This window comes from Leopardus geoffroyi, chromosome C2 (genome assembly GCF_018350155.1).
Source record: "Leopardus geoffroyi isolate Oge1 chromosome C2, O.geoffroyi_Oge1_pat1.0, whole genome shotgun sequence".
Taxonomy (NCBI): domain Eukaryota; kingdom Metazoa; phylum Chordata; class Mammalia; order Carnivora; family Felidae; genus Leopardus; species Leopardus geoffroyi.
The window spans coordinates 3,238,311-3,257,516 of record NC_059333.1 but is presented as its reverse complement, the minus strand read 5'-3'; the positions used below and the strand labels follow the sequence as shown (position 1 = coordinate 3,257,516).

At 54.6% G+C, this 19,206-nt stretch overlaps 1 protein-coding gene across 5 annotated transcripts in view; it reads left to right on the top strand.

Moving 5' to 3' along the window:
* Positions 1-6,697: 6,697 nt before the first annotated feature.
* Positions 6,698-19,206, top strand: part of PKNOX1 (PBX/knotted 1 homeobox 1) — a 58,294-nt gene continuing 45,785 nt past the window's right edge. The window contains exon 1 of one of the 5 annotated variants that reach the window (XM_045501258.1): positions 6,698-6,850. The gene's annotated coding sequence lies outside the window, so the exon portion shown is untranslated. Of the gene's footprint in view, positions 6,851-7,403; positions 7,701-19,206 lie in introns of those variants that run through there. The other 4 variants (XM_045501253.1, XM_045501252.1, XM_045501256.1 and 1 more) reach the window with 4 other exon arrangements.

Below are 19,206 nucleotides of genomic sequence, written 5' to 3'. Positions count from 1 at the left end.
CCACGTGGGCTCCGTGCTGCGGGCAGAGCCCACGTGGGGCTTGAAGTCAAGAACCGTGACATCATGACCCGAGCTGAAATCAAGAGTCAGGTGCTTAAGCGACTGAGCCACCCAGACGTCCCCTTGTCCTCGCTTTTCGTTGCCTTTGTGCTGTTCTGCAGTCCCAGTTGCCGAGGGTAGACGGCGATGGACACGGCTTTTGCCCCTGGACACGAAAGCGATGGAGTGGTGGGGGCGACCCTCACCCCGTGCTCCCCTCCCGGGGCAGTTCTGCGCAATTTGCGCATCCGCTCCGATATTCCTGACCCATCAATGTGTCCGTCCTTCACGCCTTCCTGTGAGCTGGTTGTCCTGTCTCACCAGTTCCCTCGTTCAGTAAAGCGTTTGGCAGATGCTGATGTGTGTGTGCGTGAGCCTCACGATTCCTTCTTGGGCCAACATCACTTTTTTTTATTTTTAAAACACCAATCGGCCCCAAATCTGGTTGTGGCTGCCACTTCCCTGGGACGTTTTGCTGGGATGCTTGAGGGGGACGTGTTGGTGGTAAGGACAGTGACGCCTAATCTTTTAGGACCTCATCATTGGAATTGTTCTCTTGAAAAAAACCAAAGCTTAGGAACGATCGTCTGTGGGTACCCCCCCACCGCATCCTGGCCTGAGCTCTTCACGGGCTCCTCTCAGCTTGGGCACCCCACTTTCCGGAGGCAGCCTTGACTCCTCTGTGTAATCCTCTGAGAGGCACTGCTGTCCCCACTGAAGACGGAGGTAAGTGATCTCGGGGAATGAAACGGCCTCCTTGGAATCCACGTGTTAAGTGGCAAAGCCAGGCTATCTACCCTGGACTTGGGGCTGTGAGCCCTGGGCTCTTTTGAGCAGCCTCTCCCACGCCCCAGGGATCCTCTCCTCTGTTCATCTCTCGGCGTGATCTCCTCCCCCTGAGCGTGGGCAGGGCCTGCCACTTGCTTCGAACCAATAACCTACAGCACAGGTGATGGGATGTCACCTCTGGGATCACTGTCTCCAAGAATGCAAATTCTGTCTTCCTAGCAGACTCTATTCCTTGCTGGCTTTGATGACCCAAGCTGCCAGGTCCTGATTTCCTTCATGAAGACGTCCAAGTGGCAAGAAACCAAAGGTGACCTCCAGCCAAAAGCCAGCAAGGAGCTGAGACCCTCAGTCCATCTGCCCACCAGGAACTGAATCGCGACAACAACCATGTGAACCAGGAAATGGATCCGTCCCCAGTCGAGCCGTCAAATGAGACCCCAGTCCTAGCGGGCCCAGTCAAGTCATGTCTGGATTCCTGATCCGCAGAGATTGTGAGATAATAAATGTGTGCTGTTTGCAGCCACTGAGTTTTGTGACGATCTGTTACAAAGCAACAGATTTCCAATACATCTTGTCCCAGAAACATTCCTTCAAGCATTCTGTCAATATCGATTTGCCAAGCACCAGTCTAGGTGATCAGCACGCATCGGTGACCAAAACAGAGTAAAATTCTTGCTCTTCTGAAGTATATCTTCTAGAGTTTGTATATACGTGTGGGGTGGAGTGTGTGTTGAACCATAGACACAGTGAATGAGTTGCGTAGTTAATACAGTTACACAGTACGTTGCATGTAGCTACACAAGTGTGCTGGAGAAGGAAGCCGGGCGGGGCGGGTAGGGAGTGAGCTGGGCGTTTGCACTTTTCAACTTCTCATGAGAAAGGGATTTTGAGAAATGCTTCAGGGAGGTGAGGGAGAAAGCCAAGCAGATATCTTTGGAAAGAGCTTAGGGAGGAGGCAACAGCCCAAATGCCCGGAGGCTGAATCAGGCCGGGGAGTGAGAGGAACAGCTGGGGTGAAGGGGAGGGTGAAGGGAGCTGAGGTCAGAGGTGCAGGGAGAGAGGACTGTGTCGACCCCCTTGGGCTCCTGTAAGGACTCGCTTTTACTCTGGATCTGATGGAGCTCTTGGAGGGGTGGAGCGGAGCAGTGATGTGATCTGACTTATTTATTTTGAGAGACAGAGGGAGGGAATCCCAAGCAGGCTCCAAACCATCAGCAGAGCCCGACGCGGGGCTCAATCCTCAATCCCACGTACTGTGAGATCACGACCTGAGCCAAAACCAAGAGGCGGACGCTTAACCGACTGGGCCCCCCAGGCGCCCGCCCCTGATTTATAAAGGCTCGTCCCCATGGCCACATCCCATCATCGCTGGTGACCTCCCGCCCCTGCCCGCCCATGCGAACCCAGGCAGCTCAGACAGCTCACACTGGCCGCCTTAATAAGCCAAGAGACTTGCCCGTGTCTCTGAGTGGCTTTGGAGCTCGTGTGTCCTACCAGTGTCTCCAGATCCCGGCCCTTCCGTAAGGACAGCTCAAGCCCTGCCCCTCCCCACCCCCCTCCTCCAGCCTGAACCTCAAACCCTTCCCCACGCGACGCAGCGGGTACCTCTGTGCCCTCGTAGCGTTGCTGTTTGCTTTGCACACCGGACCACAGGTTCTGCCCGGCAGGGCCCGAGTCTTGCCTCTCTCCTACGTGTCCCCATCGAGCCTGGACACCGCTTCGGCAGGCTGGCCGGCACCTTGGCACGGTTCTTTCTGCCTCTCCGTGTGGCTTTTCTCAAAGCACTGCTCCACCCCCCTCTACCGCGTCCTGCTCCCCACCGCCTCCCGGTATGACGGCACCTGCTGTCACCTGCAGGTTTCGCTCTTTCTTTGAGAGCAGGGAGAGGGACGTGCCGAGGGAGAGGGAGGGAATCAAGCAGTCTCCACATCCAGCGGTGAGCTCGAAGCGGGGCTCAATCTCGAGGCTGCGAGGTCAGGATCTGAGCTAAAATCGAGTCGGACGCTCTACCGACTGAGCCACCCAGGCGCCCCAGTCACGTGACTACTTCCACGAGCAATTACAGGTGGCTTTTCATTTCACACGCTTAAACATGGTCCTTGGTAATAGTAACAAATGTTAGTATTTGTTACTAATACCTGTTACTGTTACTGAATAATAGTAACAAACCTGTAGAAAAAAAATGGAGGGGCACCTGGCTGGCTCAGTTCCTGAAGATTCCAACTCTTCATGTTTGCTCAGGTCATGATCGCAAGGTCTGTGAGTTCGAGCCCCGCGTCGGGCTCTGTGCTGACAGCTTGGAGCCTGGAGCCTCCTCCGGATTCTGTGTCTCCCTCTCTCTCTCTACCCCTCCCCTACTCGCACTCTGTCTCTCTCTCTCTCTCTCAAAAATAAATAAAAAACATTAAGGAAAAAAAAAAAAGAAAAAAGTTGAGGGGCTCCTGGGTGGCTCAGTCGGTTAAGCATTCAACTCTTGTTTTTGGCTCAGGTCATGATCTCGTGGTTTCTCGAGTTCGAGCCCCACATTGGGCTCTGTGCGGACAACGTGGAACCTGCTTGAGATTCTCCCTCTCTCTCTGCCCCTCTCCAGCTCGCACTGTCTTTCTCAAAAATAAATAATAAATTAAAAACTTAAAAAGAAAAAAAAATGGGAAAATAGCCGGAATGGCCGCTTACCTGCGAACGTTCTCGTTTGGAAACCGCCTGGCCCTCAACATTAGGGTGGAAGCCATGGGCGGAGGCGAAGGGAAGGAAGGAAGTTTTGTCCCCCAGGGCCCCAGGCCTGATTTTATTCTGCCTGAAGAGTCCTCTCCCACTCCCAAATGTGTGAGCCACAAGGCCACAGAAACTGGAGGTGATCACTGATGGCGCTCCCAGCTCTTGCCGTATTTTCCCTGGAGATAGCGCGGCGAGAGGAGGAAAGGCCGGCAGATCAAGGGGGTACAGGTGAAAAGGCCGGGGCACAGAGGCCAGGTGGTGGGTGGGCCTGGCCTGGGCCTCGTGGACGTTGTGACTGGTATGGGCTCTCACGTGACCCCACACACCCAGCTCCTCCCTCCAGGTCCCGGGACCCCTGCTGAGCTTGTCCGCCAGGGGGTGGGGGCAGGTGGGGAGAAAGGCCGGCCCCTCCCTGGCCCCGGGCGCCCACCAGTAGCACCCGGCTCTCCCGCTGGATCAAGGTGACTCTCACCTTCACCAACCGGGGGAAGCGCGTCTCTCCAAGTTCCCCCCGCCCTACGTCAATTGGGGGATCTGACAGCAAACGGATTTATAGACATTATGTAACACTGTATTCTTTCTGTGTAGATTCTTCAGAAAGCGAACTTGGCATTTTAGATCTTATTCAAATATTTGTGGAAACATTAGACAAGTGTTTTGAAAATGGGAGCTGGATTTCATTTTCCACGTAGACGAGGCTCACAGTATTCTTTTTATTATTTATATTGAGAGACAGAAAGCGCGCATGGGAGGGGCGGAGACGGAGGGAGGGAGGATCCCAGGCAGGCCTTGTGCCATCGCCATGTGGAGCCCAATGTGGGCCTCAAACCCCAGAACCGGGAGATCATGATCTGGGCTGAAATGAAGAGTCGGTCGCTTAACCCACGTGCCCCAAGCCACCCAGGTGCCACAAGGTCCACAATATCGTTGCAGAAACGGTGGCTGGGGGAATGGGATTGGAGACCAATGTCCGGGACTTAGAGGGAAGCACAGAGCACTCTGGCCAGTGGGCACTCCCGTGCTGTATCAGCCGCACAGAACAGGAGTCTTCCCGAGACCCCAAGAAAGACTAACATTGGTGACATCAGGATAAAAGTGTCAAACCTGCCTAAATTTTTTTTTTTTTTTGAGAGAGAGAGAGAGACAGAGGCATGAGTGGGGGAGGGGCAGAGAGAGAGAAAGACAGAATCGGAAGAGGCTCCAGGCTGAGTGGGCAGCACAACTCTGAACCAGGCACCCCAAACTTGCCTGCTTTAAAAAATTTTTTTTTTCAACGTTTATTTATTTTTGGGACAGAGAGAGACAGAGCATGAACGGGGGAGGGGCAGAGAGAGAGGGAGACACCGAATCGGAAACAGGCTCCAGGCTCTGAGCCATCAGCCCAGAGCCTGACTCGGGCTCGAACTCACGGACCGCGAGATCGTGACCTGAGCTGAAGTCGGACGCTTAACCGACTGCGCCACCCAGGCGCCCCTAAACTTGCCTGCTTTTAAATTAAAAAGGTCACTCCCAGGTAAAATCGGGGGTGGGGGGAGTCCTCTAACTTTACCGTGCTCTTGGATTGAAGCCAAGATACAGTACGGAAGTTGTGTCACATCAGTAGGGGAGTTCAATGTCGTTTTTCTTGCTCAGTGACTTTGAAGAAATTGGGTAGCTCCAGTGTGGTATTTCTCTTTCTTAGGCCCACCTAAGGCATGCCTCTAGGTATTGGCTACAGCATTTCAAACAGTGTTTGAGGCGTTTCCTTACATTACATACAATCCAAAATGTTGCTGTTCTGTAGGGACCACAAGCCCAGCCTTCCTTAATTCCTTCTGTGTCACGATTGTTATTTAAAGAACCAAATGTGCATTGCATGGAAACATTATGACCTTTCCTTCTTAGTTTAAATAAACTCCAGGGTAACTAACAACAAAACCACGAGGAGAACACCAAGTTTCGGACCAGGACCGGGACGGGGACCGGGACCTGGACGAGGGGGAGGGGGAAGGGTGAGGCCTGGGCTAGTCTGGCGGCTGGTGGGACCGGCACAGTCGCACAGGCCTGCGCCCAGCCGGGCCCACGTGGTGTGAAGTTCTTCCTGCCCCTGTCCTCAAGTCCTCGGTGACTGCTGGGCGAGGGACCCTGCGTTTCCGCTCTGCATTGGGCCCCGCACACTGCCTAGCTGGTCCGGGGGTCCCCTCGCTGGCCGCCCTGCGGCGCGGGCCCGGCCACAACCCTCTCTCTGTAAAACGCGGTCCCACCGAGCCACACGGCATTTGGCCCGGGGCCGCGCGCCGTTAGCGGTGCCCGGGCCCAGGCGCCCTCCAGCCACACGTTCGCAGCCCGGGGCTGGCGTGCTCCCCGGGCAGCGCGGGCGCCGGTGCGCGGCCCTGCTCGGAGCCGGCTCTGGGTGGGCACCGCGCTCCCCGCTCGCCGGGACTGTTTCCGCAACAATGAACCCCCCGGCCTGCACGCGGGCAGGCGCTGCCCTTCCGCCCACGGGGTCTGCGGGCGCCCCGCACCCGACCCCGAAAGCCCACCCCCAACACACACAACTTTCGTGTCCCCCTAAGGGAGGCCACTTCACCCGCACTCGGGCCTGCGCGGGTCGCCCGTGGCGGGGGGGGGGGGGGCAGGTGGACCCAAGGCGGAGCGCGGGAGCAGAAGGGGGCCCCGTCCCCGGGGCAGCGCCCGCGCCCGCGTACACCCGGGCACCGCACACAAAGGGGCGCGCGCAGGGTGCCCGGCGGCGGGGGCCCACCTGCCGCGGGTCGCGCCCAGAGCGGCCCGCGCCTCCTCCCGCGATGGTTCGGCCCGCCCTCCCCGCGGCACTGCGGCGGATGGTTCCGCCCACCCCAGCCCGCTCCACACACCTCGCCCCTCCCGACGGCCGGCGGAGGGGGCGTGGCGTGCGCGCGCCGGGCCACGCCCCTCGATGCATAGTCATGAGGCGGCGCTCTGGGCCCGCGCGGCGGGGCGGGCCGCTCCTCGCTCGCCGGCGCGCCCAGCTGGGGGGGCGGGGCCCGGCGCGGGCGCGAGGCGGGGGCGGGGCCGGCCGCCGCCCGCCCCCGCCTCGCTCCCCGCCCCCGGTGCGCGGGCCCCGCCCCGCGCCGCCGCCGCGCAGGGGCGGGGCGGGGCCCGGGTGCGGCAGGCCCCGCCCCCTCTCTGAATATTGATGCGGCGCGCGTCGGCGTCGCCCTCCTCCCATTGAGCGAGGCTGTGTCGCGTGGCCCAGCGTCGGCGTGACGGTTGGACGCGGGCGCGGCACTGCGGGTCCCGATTGCTGCAGCCGCTTGTCAGTGTGATGAAGATTGGCACCCAGGTAAGCTGTCACTCAACCGCTCCGCCGCCGCCGCCGCTCCGCCGCCCCGTCCCTATCAATCACGCCGGCCCGCAGGCGCCGCGGCCGCCGCCCCGCCGCCGCCGCCCGGGTCTCCGCGGGCCGCCGCCGCCCGGGAGGGCCGCGCCGGACCCGCCGCCCGGGGCAGGGGGCGGGGAGGGGGCGCGGGTGGGGGAGGGGAGCCGAGGCCGCGGGGAGGGGCGCTGCCCGCCGGGCCGGCGCGGGGGCGCGCCCCGCTTGTTTTTCGGTGTGGGTTGAGGGACGCGGAAATTTCTGGAAGGCGCCGCCGGTGCCGCGCGGGGCCCGCTGCGAGGCGCGCGCTCCTAACCGTCCCTCTCGGAGCGCGGCGCGCGCCCCTGCGCGGGCGGGGGCGCGGGGGCGCGCGGGGGCGGGGCCGGCGGCGGGGGGGGGCGCGGGGGCGCGCGCGGGGCGGGGTGGGGGGGGGAGGGCGGCCGGGGGGCGCGCTCGCGGGGCCGGGATGGGGGCGCGCGCCCCGCGCTCGGTGCCGCGGCCACCGGGGGTGCTGGGCGGGGCTGGCGGCGGGGGCAGGCGGGGGGGGGCGGTGGGGGCGCCCGCAGGGAGCGGCGCCGGGGTGCGAGGGGCGGGGGCGCCGAGCCCCCTGGAGCCCCCTGGAGCCCCCTGGAGGCGGACGTCGGGGGCAGCCGGGGCGGGCGCCCTCCTGCCCCTGGGCAGGGTGCTCCAGATGTGTGGCTGGTAGTGGTCGGACGGGGGGAAGTGGATGCCTGGAGGTGCGGGGCACGGTGAGGCCGCTCGCTGGCGCTCACATTCCTTCAGCCAGAGATCGTGAGTCACTCGAGAGGAATTAGGAAAAGTTGAGTCTGCCTTATTTCATCGCCGTGGCTGTTGGAGTGCCCGGTTCTGTCGGTGGTCCCCAGACCCCACCAGTGCGGCCCGCGTGCGTGCTGTCGCGTCTGGAGCCGGCTCCGCGTGGCTGGGGGGGGGGGGGGGACCTGTGCACCAGCCCACGTGCGTCTGTGGCTTGGATCACAGACTCGAAAGCACCGGGATGTGGTCGGCGTGGATAAGGGGAAAGTAGTTACTTGCACTGTAAGAGTTCGCTTTTTGTAACAGCTACTGGGTTTTGTTTTGTTTTTTTTTTTCCCCTTAGGAAGGGAGTACGTTCCACTTCGGGGTGAATAAAATCCTGAGTTTTAGTTGGGCGTGAGTTTATGATTTTTTTCTGGCGTATTCTGAAAAAGGAAATATTTAATACATTTATGTAACACATCCTTTTTGGCAAATTATATAATGCTTTGTATGGTACATTCTAAATATTCTCAGGGAGAATTGAAGCGAAAGGGAACCGTTTGCCAGTGCAGTGATCGGTGATGCACTCAAAGGTAGTTGTGGGCATATTATTTGGAGGGTGGCCGCCGGCCTCAAATCTGCCTTTCATGTCTTTAGTTTATTGAGGTGGAGAGCGATCTGGGGATCATCTAGAATATTTGATTCAGTCCACAGTGCACCATTGCAGGACGTCACTTCACCAGGTGCATTCTTAGGCAGAAGTAGGATGCTTCCGGCTTCAGAGATTTAAAAGTGGAACTTGGAATTGATGACATGTGTGGGTGAAAACGGACTTGAAAGATTAACTTTCAGCGCTTAAGATTTCAGTGTCAGCGGGTTGTGTGGTGAAGGATAGGAATACAGACGCATTTTGTTGGATCTTGACCACTGGTTTCCACACATTTGCATTTGTGTGTAGCACATTGTAACTTTCCCTGAAAGTAACAACATAAGAACTCTGCATTTGAATGGTAACATTGTAGCTGTGACTTTCACTTTTGTTGCAAATTGTTGAAGCATTTGAAACTGTTGAGAAGAAACCCTGAAGCCACTGGGGGGGGAGGGGGGGGAGAATGTGCCCTGGGGCCTTTTCTGGGCTTCACCCGGGCTCCTCCTAGAGAAAAGAGGACCCAGAACGGAGCCCATATATCATATTGAAATAGTTACCAAGATATTGAACCAAATTGATGCTTGACTTGCTGATGTGCCCTTCGTTGCCTCACTTAGTTAGTACCAGGTGGGGCCCCGGCGTTAGTGACTTTCGGAGTAGTCTGGCATTTCTGTAGCAATTCTGGTGCTTTGTGAGCATATCTGTAGTTTCTGTTGGTGGAAAAGACACAGGTGGTGCTAAAACCCCAGGATTTCTTGTCTCTCTTCATAATTGAGCGGGGGCTGAATTTCAGCCAGAGGGTACTGCAAACGAAGATGTGATGCATTTTCTCACTCAGGTTCACAGACCCAGGTCAGAACCGGTGCACTAGAAGTCCGTTTACCCTAGACCCACCCATAGTAGGACTACGTACGTGTCCTTGTTTTCCTTCCTGAAGTGGCTGCACTGTTGGCAAAGGGGATGAGGAAGTAAGGGTGCGGGAAGGGGACGCCAGGCTTAGCCGTCTGGGGGCCGGGGCGAGGGGGGGCATCCTACGGGCCGGGAGCTGCAGCAGCCACGTGGGGAGTGCCGTCTACACGGGTTGTGAGGGCTCGCAACTGTGATAAGTTACCGTTTTGTCTCGGACGGTGGAAGCACCGTGTAGGGAGAGTTCAGCCTGGAAATTGTTAGAATCAACGCTGAAGGGCCGGGAAGCCTGGCCGTTTGCTGGAAAGGCCTGGCTGCAAAGCCGGGAACATGAGGCCGCCCCTGCCGTAGCAACAGCCGCCCCTTGTGGCGTGTCAGCCCCACCGCTGTTTCTGGAAAGTTCGTGCACAGAAGGCTGTGTGGTGTCACAGCAAACGTGCTGTCTGACAAGGTAGTTGGAAACCAGTGGCTCCAAAGCTCGGTGGTTCTGTGGGAGGCGGGGGCAGGCATTGAGGGGACACAACAGCTTCTTCGTTCTGTGCTGGATTCTGTAGGGAGAAGGTTCCACGGTGTTTTCAAAAATCTTGAAAGCAACTGAGCTCCCAGGTTGCGTGCCTGAGAGTCTGGGAGTAAAATTTTGCACTCATCTTAGGGTCGCGAGTCTTCCCTTTAAATGATAGCACCCAGCCGTCCGCCAGGTCAGCCGCCACGACCTGCCCTGTCTTCTCTGCCTGCACGGTCAGCTGCTCAGCACGGGGCGCTGGTGCGTCTGGGGGGAGGGTGTGATTCCCCGTCACCCGGCAGGCATGTGCCCTCTGTGCCCTCTGTGGCCGAATGAGCACCCCTGTGCAGGTGAGAGGCCGCAGGGCACGCTCACTGCAGGTGCTGTAATTGTTTGCCAGCTGTGACTGATCCAGAATGAGTAGCTGTTTTGGTCGGGTCCCCAGGTGGTAGGGACCGGGCTGCCCCCAAGCCCTGGGGGGGCTTAGGGGGTTACACAGGAATAAGGAAAAGAGGAATCTGGCTGGACCCCAGGGAGCTCTAGTGCTGGGCTTTGGGGCTCACAGAAGTACAGCTTGAACTCTGGGCGCGAGTCTGGGCCTTTCTCGGTTCAGCTAGACTGTTGCTCCCCACTGTCTGTCGGCCCTGCACACTGTCGATTGCAAGTTCTCTCCCCACAGCCTACCCGCCTCGTGCTCTTCCTGTTCCCCAGGGTACACGGGGAGAGTGACTGAGCTCTTTCCCTCCGCCACCTTGCAGGCGCTGCCCCACGGGCTGGGTGCTGCCCCCCCCCCCCAGTCCTTGGGAGGGCTGGGCTCTTGCCTTCCCACAACTGCAGTGGGGCCTGGTCCCTCTAAAGGGACCATGAACTGGTAGGTACTGTGATGCAGATTCCACCCAGAACAGTCTGGCCAGACTTTTGCAAAAGTAATTGCCTTAATGAGAGCTTGGTAAGTTCTCAATATACCTTGTTTTATGTTGTCTGAGATAGTTGATCAAGTTTTTTTTTTTTTTTTTTTGCATTAAAAAATTTACAAATTTAGCTTTGCATGTTTAAAATTTTTTTAAAATATTTATTTTTGAGAAAAAGGGAGAGACAGAGTACGAGTGGGGGAGGGGCGGAGAGAGAGGGAGACCCAGAATCTGAAGCAGGTTCCAGGCTCTGAGCTGTCAGCACAGAGCCCCACGTGGGGCTTGAACCCACAAACCCGGGAGATCATGACCTGAGCCGAAGTCGGACGCTTAACAGACTGATCCCCACCCCCAGGCGCCCAGCTTTGTGTTCTTCTAAAGTGTGTGTTTATGGATACCTCCCCCCAACCCCCCAGGATGTACTTTGGCAGAATTTCTTGCAGCGCAAGCACAGACACTTCTGTGACACTGCGGGACTGCTGACCCTCGGGGCCGGACACTTGTGTATCGTGGAGGCTGTCCTGTGCACTGTAGGCTGCCAGCAGCATTCCTGGTCTCTACACACTGGATGCCACTGGGACCCCCACTCCCAGCTGTGACAACCAAAAATGTCTGCAGATATTGCCAATGTCACGAAAGTCACAAATATGGACAGAAGTCACCCCTGGGTGAGAACTGATCTAAAACGGCATTCCCCAAAATGTATATTGTGGGACTTGAGTTTAATGGGCTGTGTGTCCGTTTTCATGTATTAGTTATTTTGTGGTTGAGTTTTCGTCGGTATTATTATGTATGTTTCTACCTATATAACTCACATATTTTTCACTTAAAATATTTAGCTAACATCTTCACACAGTTTTGTGATTCTGGTTGGTTGGTTTGTTTGTTTGTTTATTTATTTATTTATTTTTGGTTTTTTTCTTTCAAGTTTATTTATTTTGACAGAGAGCAGGGGAGGGGCAAAGAGAGAGAATCCCAAGCAGGCTCCAGGCTGCCGGCATAGAACCCGACTTGGGGCTCGGACAAATGACCCGTGAGATCATGACCTGATTTAAAATCCCGGGTGGGACGCTTAACCCACTGAGCCACCCAGGAGCCCCCAATTCTCGTTTTTTTGTTTTTTTTGTTCTTTTTTTTTCCCCCAGTGTATTGCTTTATGGCTGTGGCTGGTGTTGTGGAGCCTTTGAGCATTTCAGGTTTTGATATTTCGTCTATGTTTCTTCCATCATCCTCTGGCCTACCAAGCTCAGTGCTAGCCAGATGGCAGGGCGCTGAGTAGGAGGGGTAATGCCCCTGGGTCCCTTTCTGCGGTGCTCTGTCCTGGAGCATACGGTGCCCCGGGAAAAGGCTTGTCCATGTGAAAGGGTCCTGACCTTGAACAGTTGGGGTTCTTGTTTTTCATAAAACATTAACTCTTTAAAAAAAAATTTTTTTTTTTAACATTCATTTTTGAGAGAGCGAGCGGGGGAGGGACAGAGAGAGAGGGAGACACAGAATCTGAAGCGGGCTCCAGGCTCCGAGCTGTCAGCACAGAGCCTAAGATGGGGCTCAAACCCACAAACCGTAAGATCATGACCTGAGCCGAAGTCGAACGCTTGACCGACTGAGCCCCGCAGGCGCCCTCATTAGTTCTTGATAACAAGTCCATCATGAAAGTTTTGAGTGTGGGGTTTTAACGATGCCAGTGATGGTCACGGTCTGAAAAGCAAAGCCATGGTGTGATTTAAAGTTCTACCACCAGCCCACTAAGACATCGCAGTTCAGGATTTGCTAAAACAGATTCTGATTCCATTAAAACACCTTCCTTATTAGAATTTTGCTGTGGCTTTAAGGGAATTATGTGGATCTTTGGCTTAGAAATGTCTTGTTTTCGTACAGTTTGTTTTAACAGGATTTACTCTCTGGTTAAAAAAATTTTTTTTTAAATGTTTTTGTTTATTTCTGAGGCAGAGAGAGACAGAGCATGAATGGGGGAGGGGCAGAGAGCGAGGGAGACACAGAGTCTGAAGCAGGCTCCAGGCTCTGAGCGGTCAGCACAGAGCCCGACACGGGGCTCCAACTCACGGACTGTGAGATCACGACCTGGGCTCAAGTTGGACGCTTGACCGACTGAGCCACCCAGGCGCCCCTGATTTTATTTGAATGTTAAAGAGGTATCTCCCCAAAACTTGTGTGAAAAATAAAGTGATCTCTTGACAGATGTTTTCTTCAGAATGAGTTATTGACTGAATACCTCCCGGGGGTGGGGGTTGGGGGGGATGTGAGCCAGTATGGAAGACCGTGGACAAGGACAGGTAGCCGAGCCACGGTCCCTGAAGACCCCCCCCCCCCCCCCCCCCCAAAATTGAGATGCCTTGAATTGGAGAGACATACAGTTAGTTTCCTGAAAGAGATCTGGGAAAAGATCTGACAGTTGTCTCGGATTCCTTGAGAGCTTTCTGAGCTTTCCGAATAAATAGGTTTGGTTTGAAAGGGGATCCTCAGTGACACGTTTCTGGAAAATAGTAGTAAGCAGAAAAACGAGCCAAAGGGACTCGCAGTTTGCGAGTGTCTCTGGCTTTGAGACCGTCGCTCCCGGAGACAACGAAGCTAAGGTCCCCCTAGAACGTCTGGTCTCTGTCGGTGGACTCGATCGTGTTCCTCGTGGTCGTTAGTTGCAGCGGGCGCACCTGTCCCGCCGGGAGAGTGGACCCTGTAGGACGCGTGGGAGCCGGGGTGGGGGGGACAGGGTGGGGGGTGGCGGTGGCGACCCCTGCCACAGGCCTGTTTGCGGATTAACCGGAAAACGCAAAACACTGGATGTCCCCCAGGCCGCGCTCGCCGCTTTTAGACGGGTCACAAAGAGGACGGCTCGATTTGTGAAGCGTCACATGTGTCTCTTCGGACAGCTGGGCCTTAGGCCAGGGCTGGCAAACGACAGGCCGCCGGCCAAGTGGCCCTGGGGCCGCGCGCTCTGCATTTTGAGGGTCACACGAGAAGAAAGGAGACCGTGTGACAGAGAAGGTGGGTCGCCCGCAAAGCCGAGAGAGCACCACGGAACACGTTTGCTGACCTCCCTCAGTTCACGGCCGGACCACGTGGAGGCCGGTCTGGGTGCAGGCGATCGGGTTGCATAACCGTCGGGGAAAGACGAGCGAGGAAAGGGAGGGGGCGGGCTAGCTCCCCGCGGGGGACTGGGCCCTGCTGGGGCCGGTCTGCGACGTCACCCTGTGAAAACCCGGCCTGTGTAAATAGCTCCCCGGCCAGAATTAGAATCGCGAAGGCCTCCACGTGACCACGCGCTGGAAGCTAAATCTAGAAGCCTGCTTTCAGGACGAGTTCCTGTCGCTTCTGGGCTCCCTTGTTTTTCTCTCCTTGGCATCTGAGCCCTGGGGAGCCTCGCATCGCTGATGAAGTCAGGAGACGGTGTCGGATTCTCTCTCCTGCCGGCCGCCGCCTGGCCCAGGAGTGCTTGTTCCGAGACCCCTGATGCCCCTGGGGGAGCACGGAAGGTTCCCTGGTGGGGCGGCGCTCCGGGCGACGGCCCGCCGGGCTCAGGAGCACCGGGCGAGGGGGCCGAGGGCAGGGGGCCTGGGCCCGGGCGCCCTCGCTTCGGTCTGTAGGGGCTCCTGTTTTCCTCCTAGAATCTCCGCCTGCGTTTTTGTCTTCACATCTCTTTCAGGGTTTCTTCTTTCGTAAAAGGAATAAGAAAAGGGACTGAATGATCCTCACCTCTTTTAAGATGGTTGTTTTGCTCCTGGACCCTTTGACCCTCTGGATACCCTGAGGTCAGCCTGCCTGAGGGTACACCTGCCCTGTTGTTATTTCGAGTTTGGGTTTCTGTTTCAGTTGTCGCGTCAGCCCAGGACGTCCTTACGTTCCCCGTAACTGTTTTGAACTTTAAAAATCTCTCTCGTCGTGTCTGTTATTTTTCCTGTTTTAAAAAGTTACTCTTTTTTTTTTTTTAAAGATTTTTTTAATGTTTATTTTTGAGATAGAGGCAGAGTGCGAGCAAGGGAGGGGCAGAGAGAGAGGGAGGCACAGAATCCGAAGAGGCTCCAGGCTCCGAGCTGTCGGCATGGAGCCCGACGTGGGGCTCGAACCCATGAACTGTGAGATCATGACCTGAGCCGAAGTTGGACGCTCAGCCGACTGAGCCACCGGGCGCCCCTAAAAAATTATTCTATGTGAACTGTTCTCCAAGTGGATAATTCAGTTCATAGAATTTGCATGGAGTGGAATGCACGTAGCGGAACGTTCCCGGGATCTCTGTCTTCCAAGCTTAAGAGAATGTTTTCCTAATGTGATTTTTTTCCGTGTAGGGAATAGTACCAAAAGTGATGATTACAGTACAAATAAAACATTTAAATATTTTCCCTTTGTGTATTCTTGGCAGGGTGTCATTAAAACGATCTGAAATCTGTCTAGACTAGTCAGGATAATCAGGTGTTGAAAAGTAGGTATTGAACTGTGCTCTGCGATGTGTGATGGGGTTCCTCATTAGAAGGGGGCATCGTGGTACTAATGAGTGTGCGGAGTACTAACTGTCAGTGTAAACGTGGTGTAATTCAGGTTATGTGGCGTTAACTGGGAATGAAGCATTTGCGGCTAAGAGGAACACAGCCACGATAAAGTTTAACCCTTAAGTGCCCTGGAATTCATTTTAAGGGGCTAAACACTGGAAGATGATCCTGGGTGTGTTTGCCTTCCCAGACTGTTGTGTGTGCGCGACCAGCCCTGAGCCTCGAAGGACAAAAAGCCACAGTCCCTGCCGGTACCGAGGGCAGATTCCGGTGTGGGAGTCCGGGGAGCGGGCGCTTCCGTCCTTGGTGGAGTGAGGGCTGTTGGAGAAGCGGGGCCTGTGGGTTAGTGCCCATCGGAGGAAGGGGGAGGGGAAGCGGAGGACTGAGGTAGGGACGTAATTCCCAAGGCGCCAGAGGGAGAGCTTCGCTCAACGGAGAGGAGAGAGGGGCGCCTGGCCGGCTCAGTTGCTGGAACGTGTGATGTTTGATCTCAGGGTTGTGAGTTGGAGCCCCACGTTGGGTGTACTTAAAGACAGGAGCATGGGAAAAAGAAGATGACGACAAGGAAGCTTACTTGGTTGAGAAACAACTGACCCGAGCTGGCGTGAGGAAGTCCGCACGTGTCAGTAACTGCAGGTCATGTCAGTGGGTTTAGACCTCCCACGTGATGATGACTCCAGATTTAGGAGAAAAGTGGAAATCTAGCTACCTGCTGCATATAAGTGAAGGCTCCTGGGGGGCTCAGTCGATTAAGCGTCTGACTTCGGCTCTGGTCGTGATCTCACGATGCGTGAGTTCGAGCCCCGCATCGGGCTCTGTGCTGACGGCTCGGAGCCTGGAGCCTGCTTCCGATTCTGGGTCTCCCTCTCTCTGTGCCCCTCCCCTGCTCATGCTCTGTCTCTCTCTGTCAAAAATAAATAAACATAAAACAAAAATTTTTAGGGCGCCTGGGTGGCGCAGTCGGTTAAGCGTCCGACTTCAGCCAGGTCACGATCTCCCGGTCCGTGAGTTCGAGCCCCGCGTCGGGCTCTGGGCTGATGGCTCGGAGCCTGGAGCCTGTTTCCGATTCTGTGTCTCCCTCTCTCTCTGCCCCTCCCCTATTCATGCTGTGTCTCTCTCTGTCCCAAAAATAAATAAACGTTGAAAAAAAATTAAAAAAAAAAAATTTTTTTTTAAATAGTTTTTAGGATGACCATATATAGTATGCCTTATTCTTATTAAGGTAAATTCTTTTTAATAAAAGAAATAGGAGCATCTGGGTGGCTTAGTCGGTTAAGCATGTGACTTTGGCTCAGGTCATGATCTCACGGTCTGTGAGTTCGCGCCCCACGTCGGGCTCTGTGCTGACGGCTCGGAGCCCGGAGCCTGCTTCCGATTCTGTGTCTCCCCCTCTCTGCCTCTCCCCTGCTCTGTCTCTCTCAAAAATAAACGTTAAAAAAATACTGTATGTAAGTGATACACCCAGAACCCAAGAGGATAGGAAACAGGGATGGGAATGTATAGGAGTCCTAACAGAAAGAAAGCAGGTTTAGTAACTTTGAACCAGACATAGTTAGGCTCAAGTTACAGAGCTCTGAGCACATCTTGTCACTCAAAGGCACGGTTAATGATCGCACACTTAATGTGACAGTGAAACAGAGTCATACTCTCCAAAACCGGAGAAGCAGACCATTCTACGTGTACAGGGGAAGGCTGTAAAGGGACTGCGAGTTGCAAGCCAAGGACCCAGGAAGAAGAAGGGGTGTGGAGGGGGCTCTTAACCTGGTCCCGGTGACGTTTGGGGCCAGATCATTCTTTGCCACCTGTGCACTGTGGGGTATTTCACAGAAGCCCTGGCCTGCACTCACTAGATGCCAGTGGCCACCCATCCCCCTCCTTGTGATAGCCAGAGTTCTGGACTTTGCCAAGTGTCCCTGGGACCCGAAGCATCTCCAGTTGAGAGCCGCTGCTGTAAAGGATATAAATGGTGTGGTCACCGGATGTGTACAGGAATTTGTACCCAACAAACGTAACATATAGATTCTCCTTTTTTTTTTTTCCTTTTTATTTTAGAGACAGAGTGTGCTTGTGGTAGAGGGGGAGAGACAATCTTTAAAAAAAAAAAAATGTTGAGGGGAGCCTGGGTGGCTCAGTTGGTTAAACAACGAACAGACTTTGGCTCAGGTCATGATCTCGTGGTTTGTGAGTTCGAGCCCCACGTCGGGCTGTCTGCTGTCAGCACAGAGCCCACTTTGGATCCTCTGTCCCTCTCTCTCTCTGCCCCCTCCTCCGCTGTTTCTCAAAAATAAATAAAAATTTAAAAAATAAAATTTATTTTTGAGAGTGAGAGAGCAAGAGCATGAGCAGGGATAGAGCGGAGAGAGAGGGAGAGAGAATCCCAAGCAGGCTCCGCACCAGCAGCACAGAGCCCGACACGGGGCTCCAACCCACGAACCGTGAGATCGTGACCTGAGCCGAAATAAAGAGACAACTAACTGAGCCACCCAGGCGCCCCAAGAGAGAATCTTAAGCAGGCTCCACACTCCTGGTAGAGCCCAACACGGGGCTCAGTCCCACGACCCCGGAGTCATGACCTGAGCCGAAATTAAGAGGCAGACACTCAACCCACTGAGCCACCCAGGTGCCCCAAAATATAGATTTTCTTCCTTTATGTGGAACATTTAACAAAACTGGCTACATACAGGCCACAAAGAAAAATCCCAAGTGTTCAAAAAGTAAATCCTGTAGGCCAGATTCTCAGACCATAATGCAACCTAGTTAGAGCTTAAGAGTGAAAGGGCAGCTAAGAACGTCTCCCTGAGAATGTTAAGACCCCCCTCATTGTATCCCTTGGGTTAAAGAGGAGATCAGAAACTCCTTTCAGACTCTGTGTAAGGGAATGGCAGAGGGCTACATGCCAAAATCCTAGGATCAGGAAAAACAGTTCTCAGGAGAAAGAAAATGTATGACCTAAATGTGTTAGAGAACAAGAGAAGTAAATGAGTTCAGCTTTCAACTCAAGAAACCAGGAGAATAAGATAAGTCAAAGACAATAGAGGCAAATCTGTTTTTGCGTTTTGCAAATCTGATTAAAAACAAATGAGAGCACAGTACTTTCAAAAGGGATATAACGGCACGTGTGAAGATCTCTAAATAAGAAGACACTGCGTACAATTTGATGGCAATAAGTTTGAAGAACCGTGGATGGCGTATGAAGAAGGTATAAGACCAGAATTGACCTTGGAGGTAGAAAACCTGTACAGACCAGCAACTTTGGATGAAGTTGAGAAGGTAGCCAAAGATGTATCTGTTTAAAAGGCACTAGGAACCATTGTGTGAGTTAGATCAAAGTTTGTGTTTAAATTGTAGCAACCATCAGTGAAACAAAAATTTGTATGTTATTATGTCACATGGTCAAGGTTTTCAGGGCAAATAAAAGATACACAAATATGAAATTAAAGCTGTTAGGTAAATACCCTGTAATCCCAAATTTGAATTGTAGATATCAGTGTTAACTTGTTTGGAAAAAAATTTTTTTAAGATTGTTTTTTTTTTTTTAATGTTTATTTTTGAGAGAGAGGGAGGGAGAGTGTGTGCACATATGTGCAAGCAGGGGAGAGGCAGAGAGAGAGCGGGTTGAGAGAAGCTGAAGCAGGCTCCAGGCTCCGAGCTGTCGGTGTGGAGCCTGATGCGGGGCTCGAGCCCACGAACCGTGAGATCGTGACCTGAGCCAAAACTGGATGCTTAAACAACTGAGCCCCCCAGGCGCCCCTGAAAAATTTTTAGTGGGAAAACATCTGTGTCTCCTGCAGAGGCCTGGACACAGTGAGCACCCAGAGCCACCTGGATTGTGGTCTCTACGTATCATTTCTCACCGAAAGGAATCAGAGCCCCTCGAACGAACGGCAAAGTCAGAGTCCGGTGCCGAAAATGGACAAGATGAGCCTGGAGTAGCTTGTTCTACCCGGAAGCAAAAGAGCTGTCGGGAATTCGTAGGGTGTGTTAAGGGCTCTAGGAGGTTACTAAAGGGGCTTGCGTTGGCCAAAGACGGGGTCATTTGTAACATCAAAACATAGACACGTTTATGCAAAGTTACACGTCTCCTTGTTCAAACCACCGAG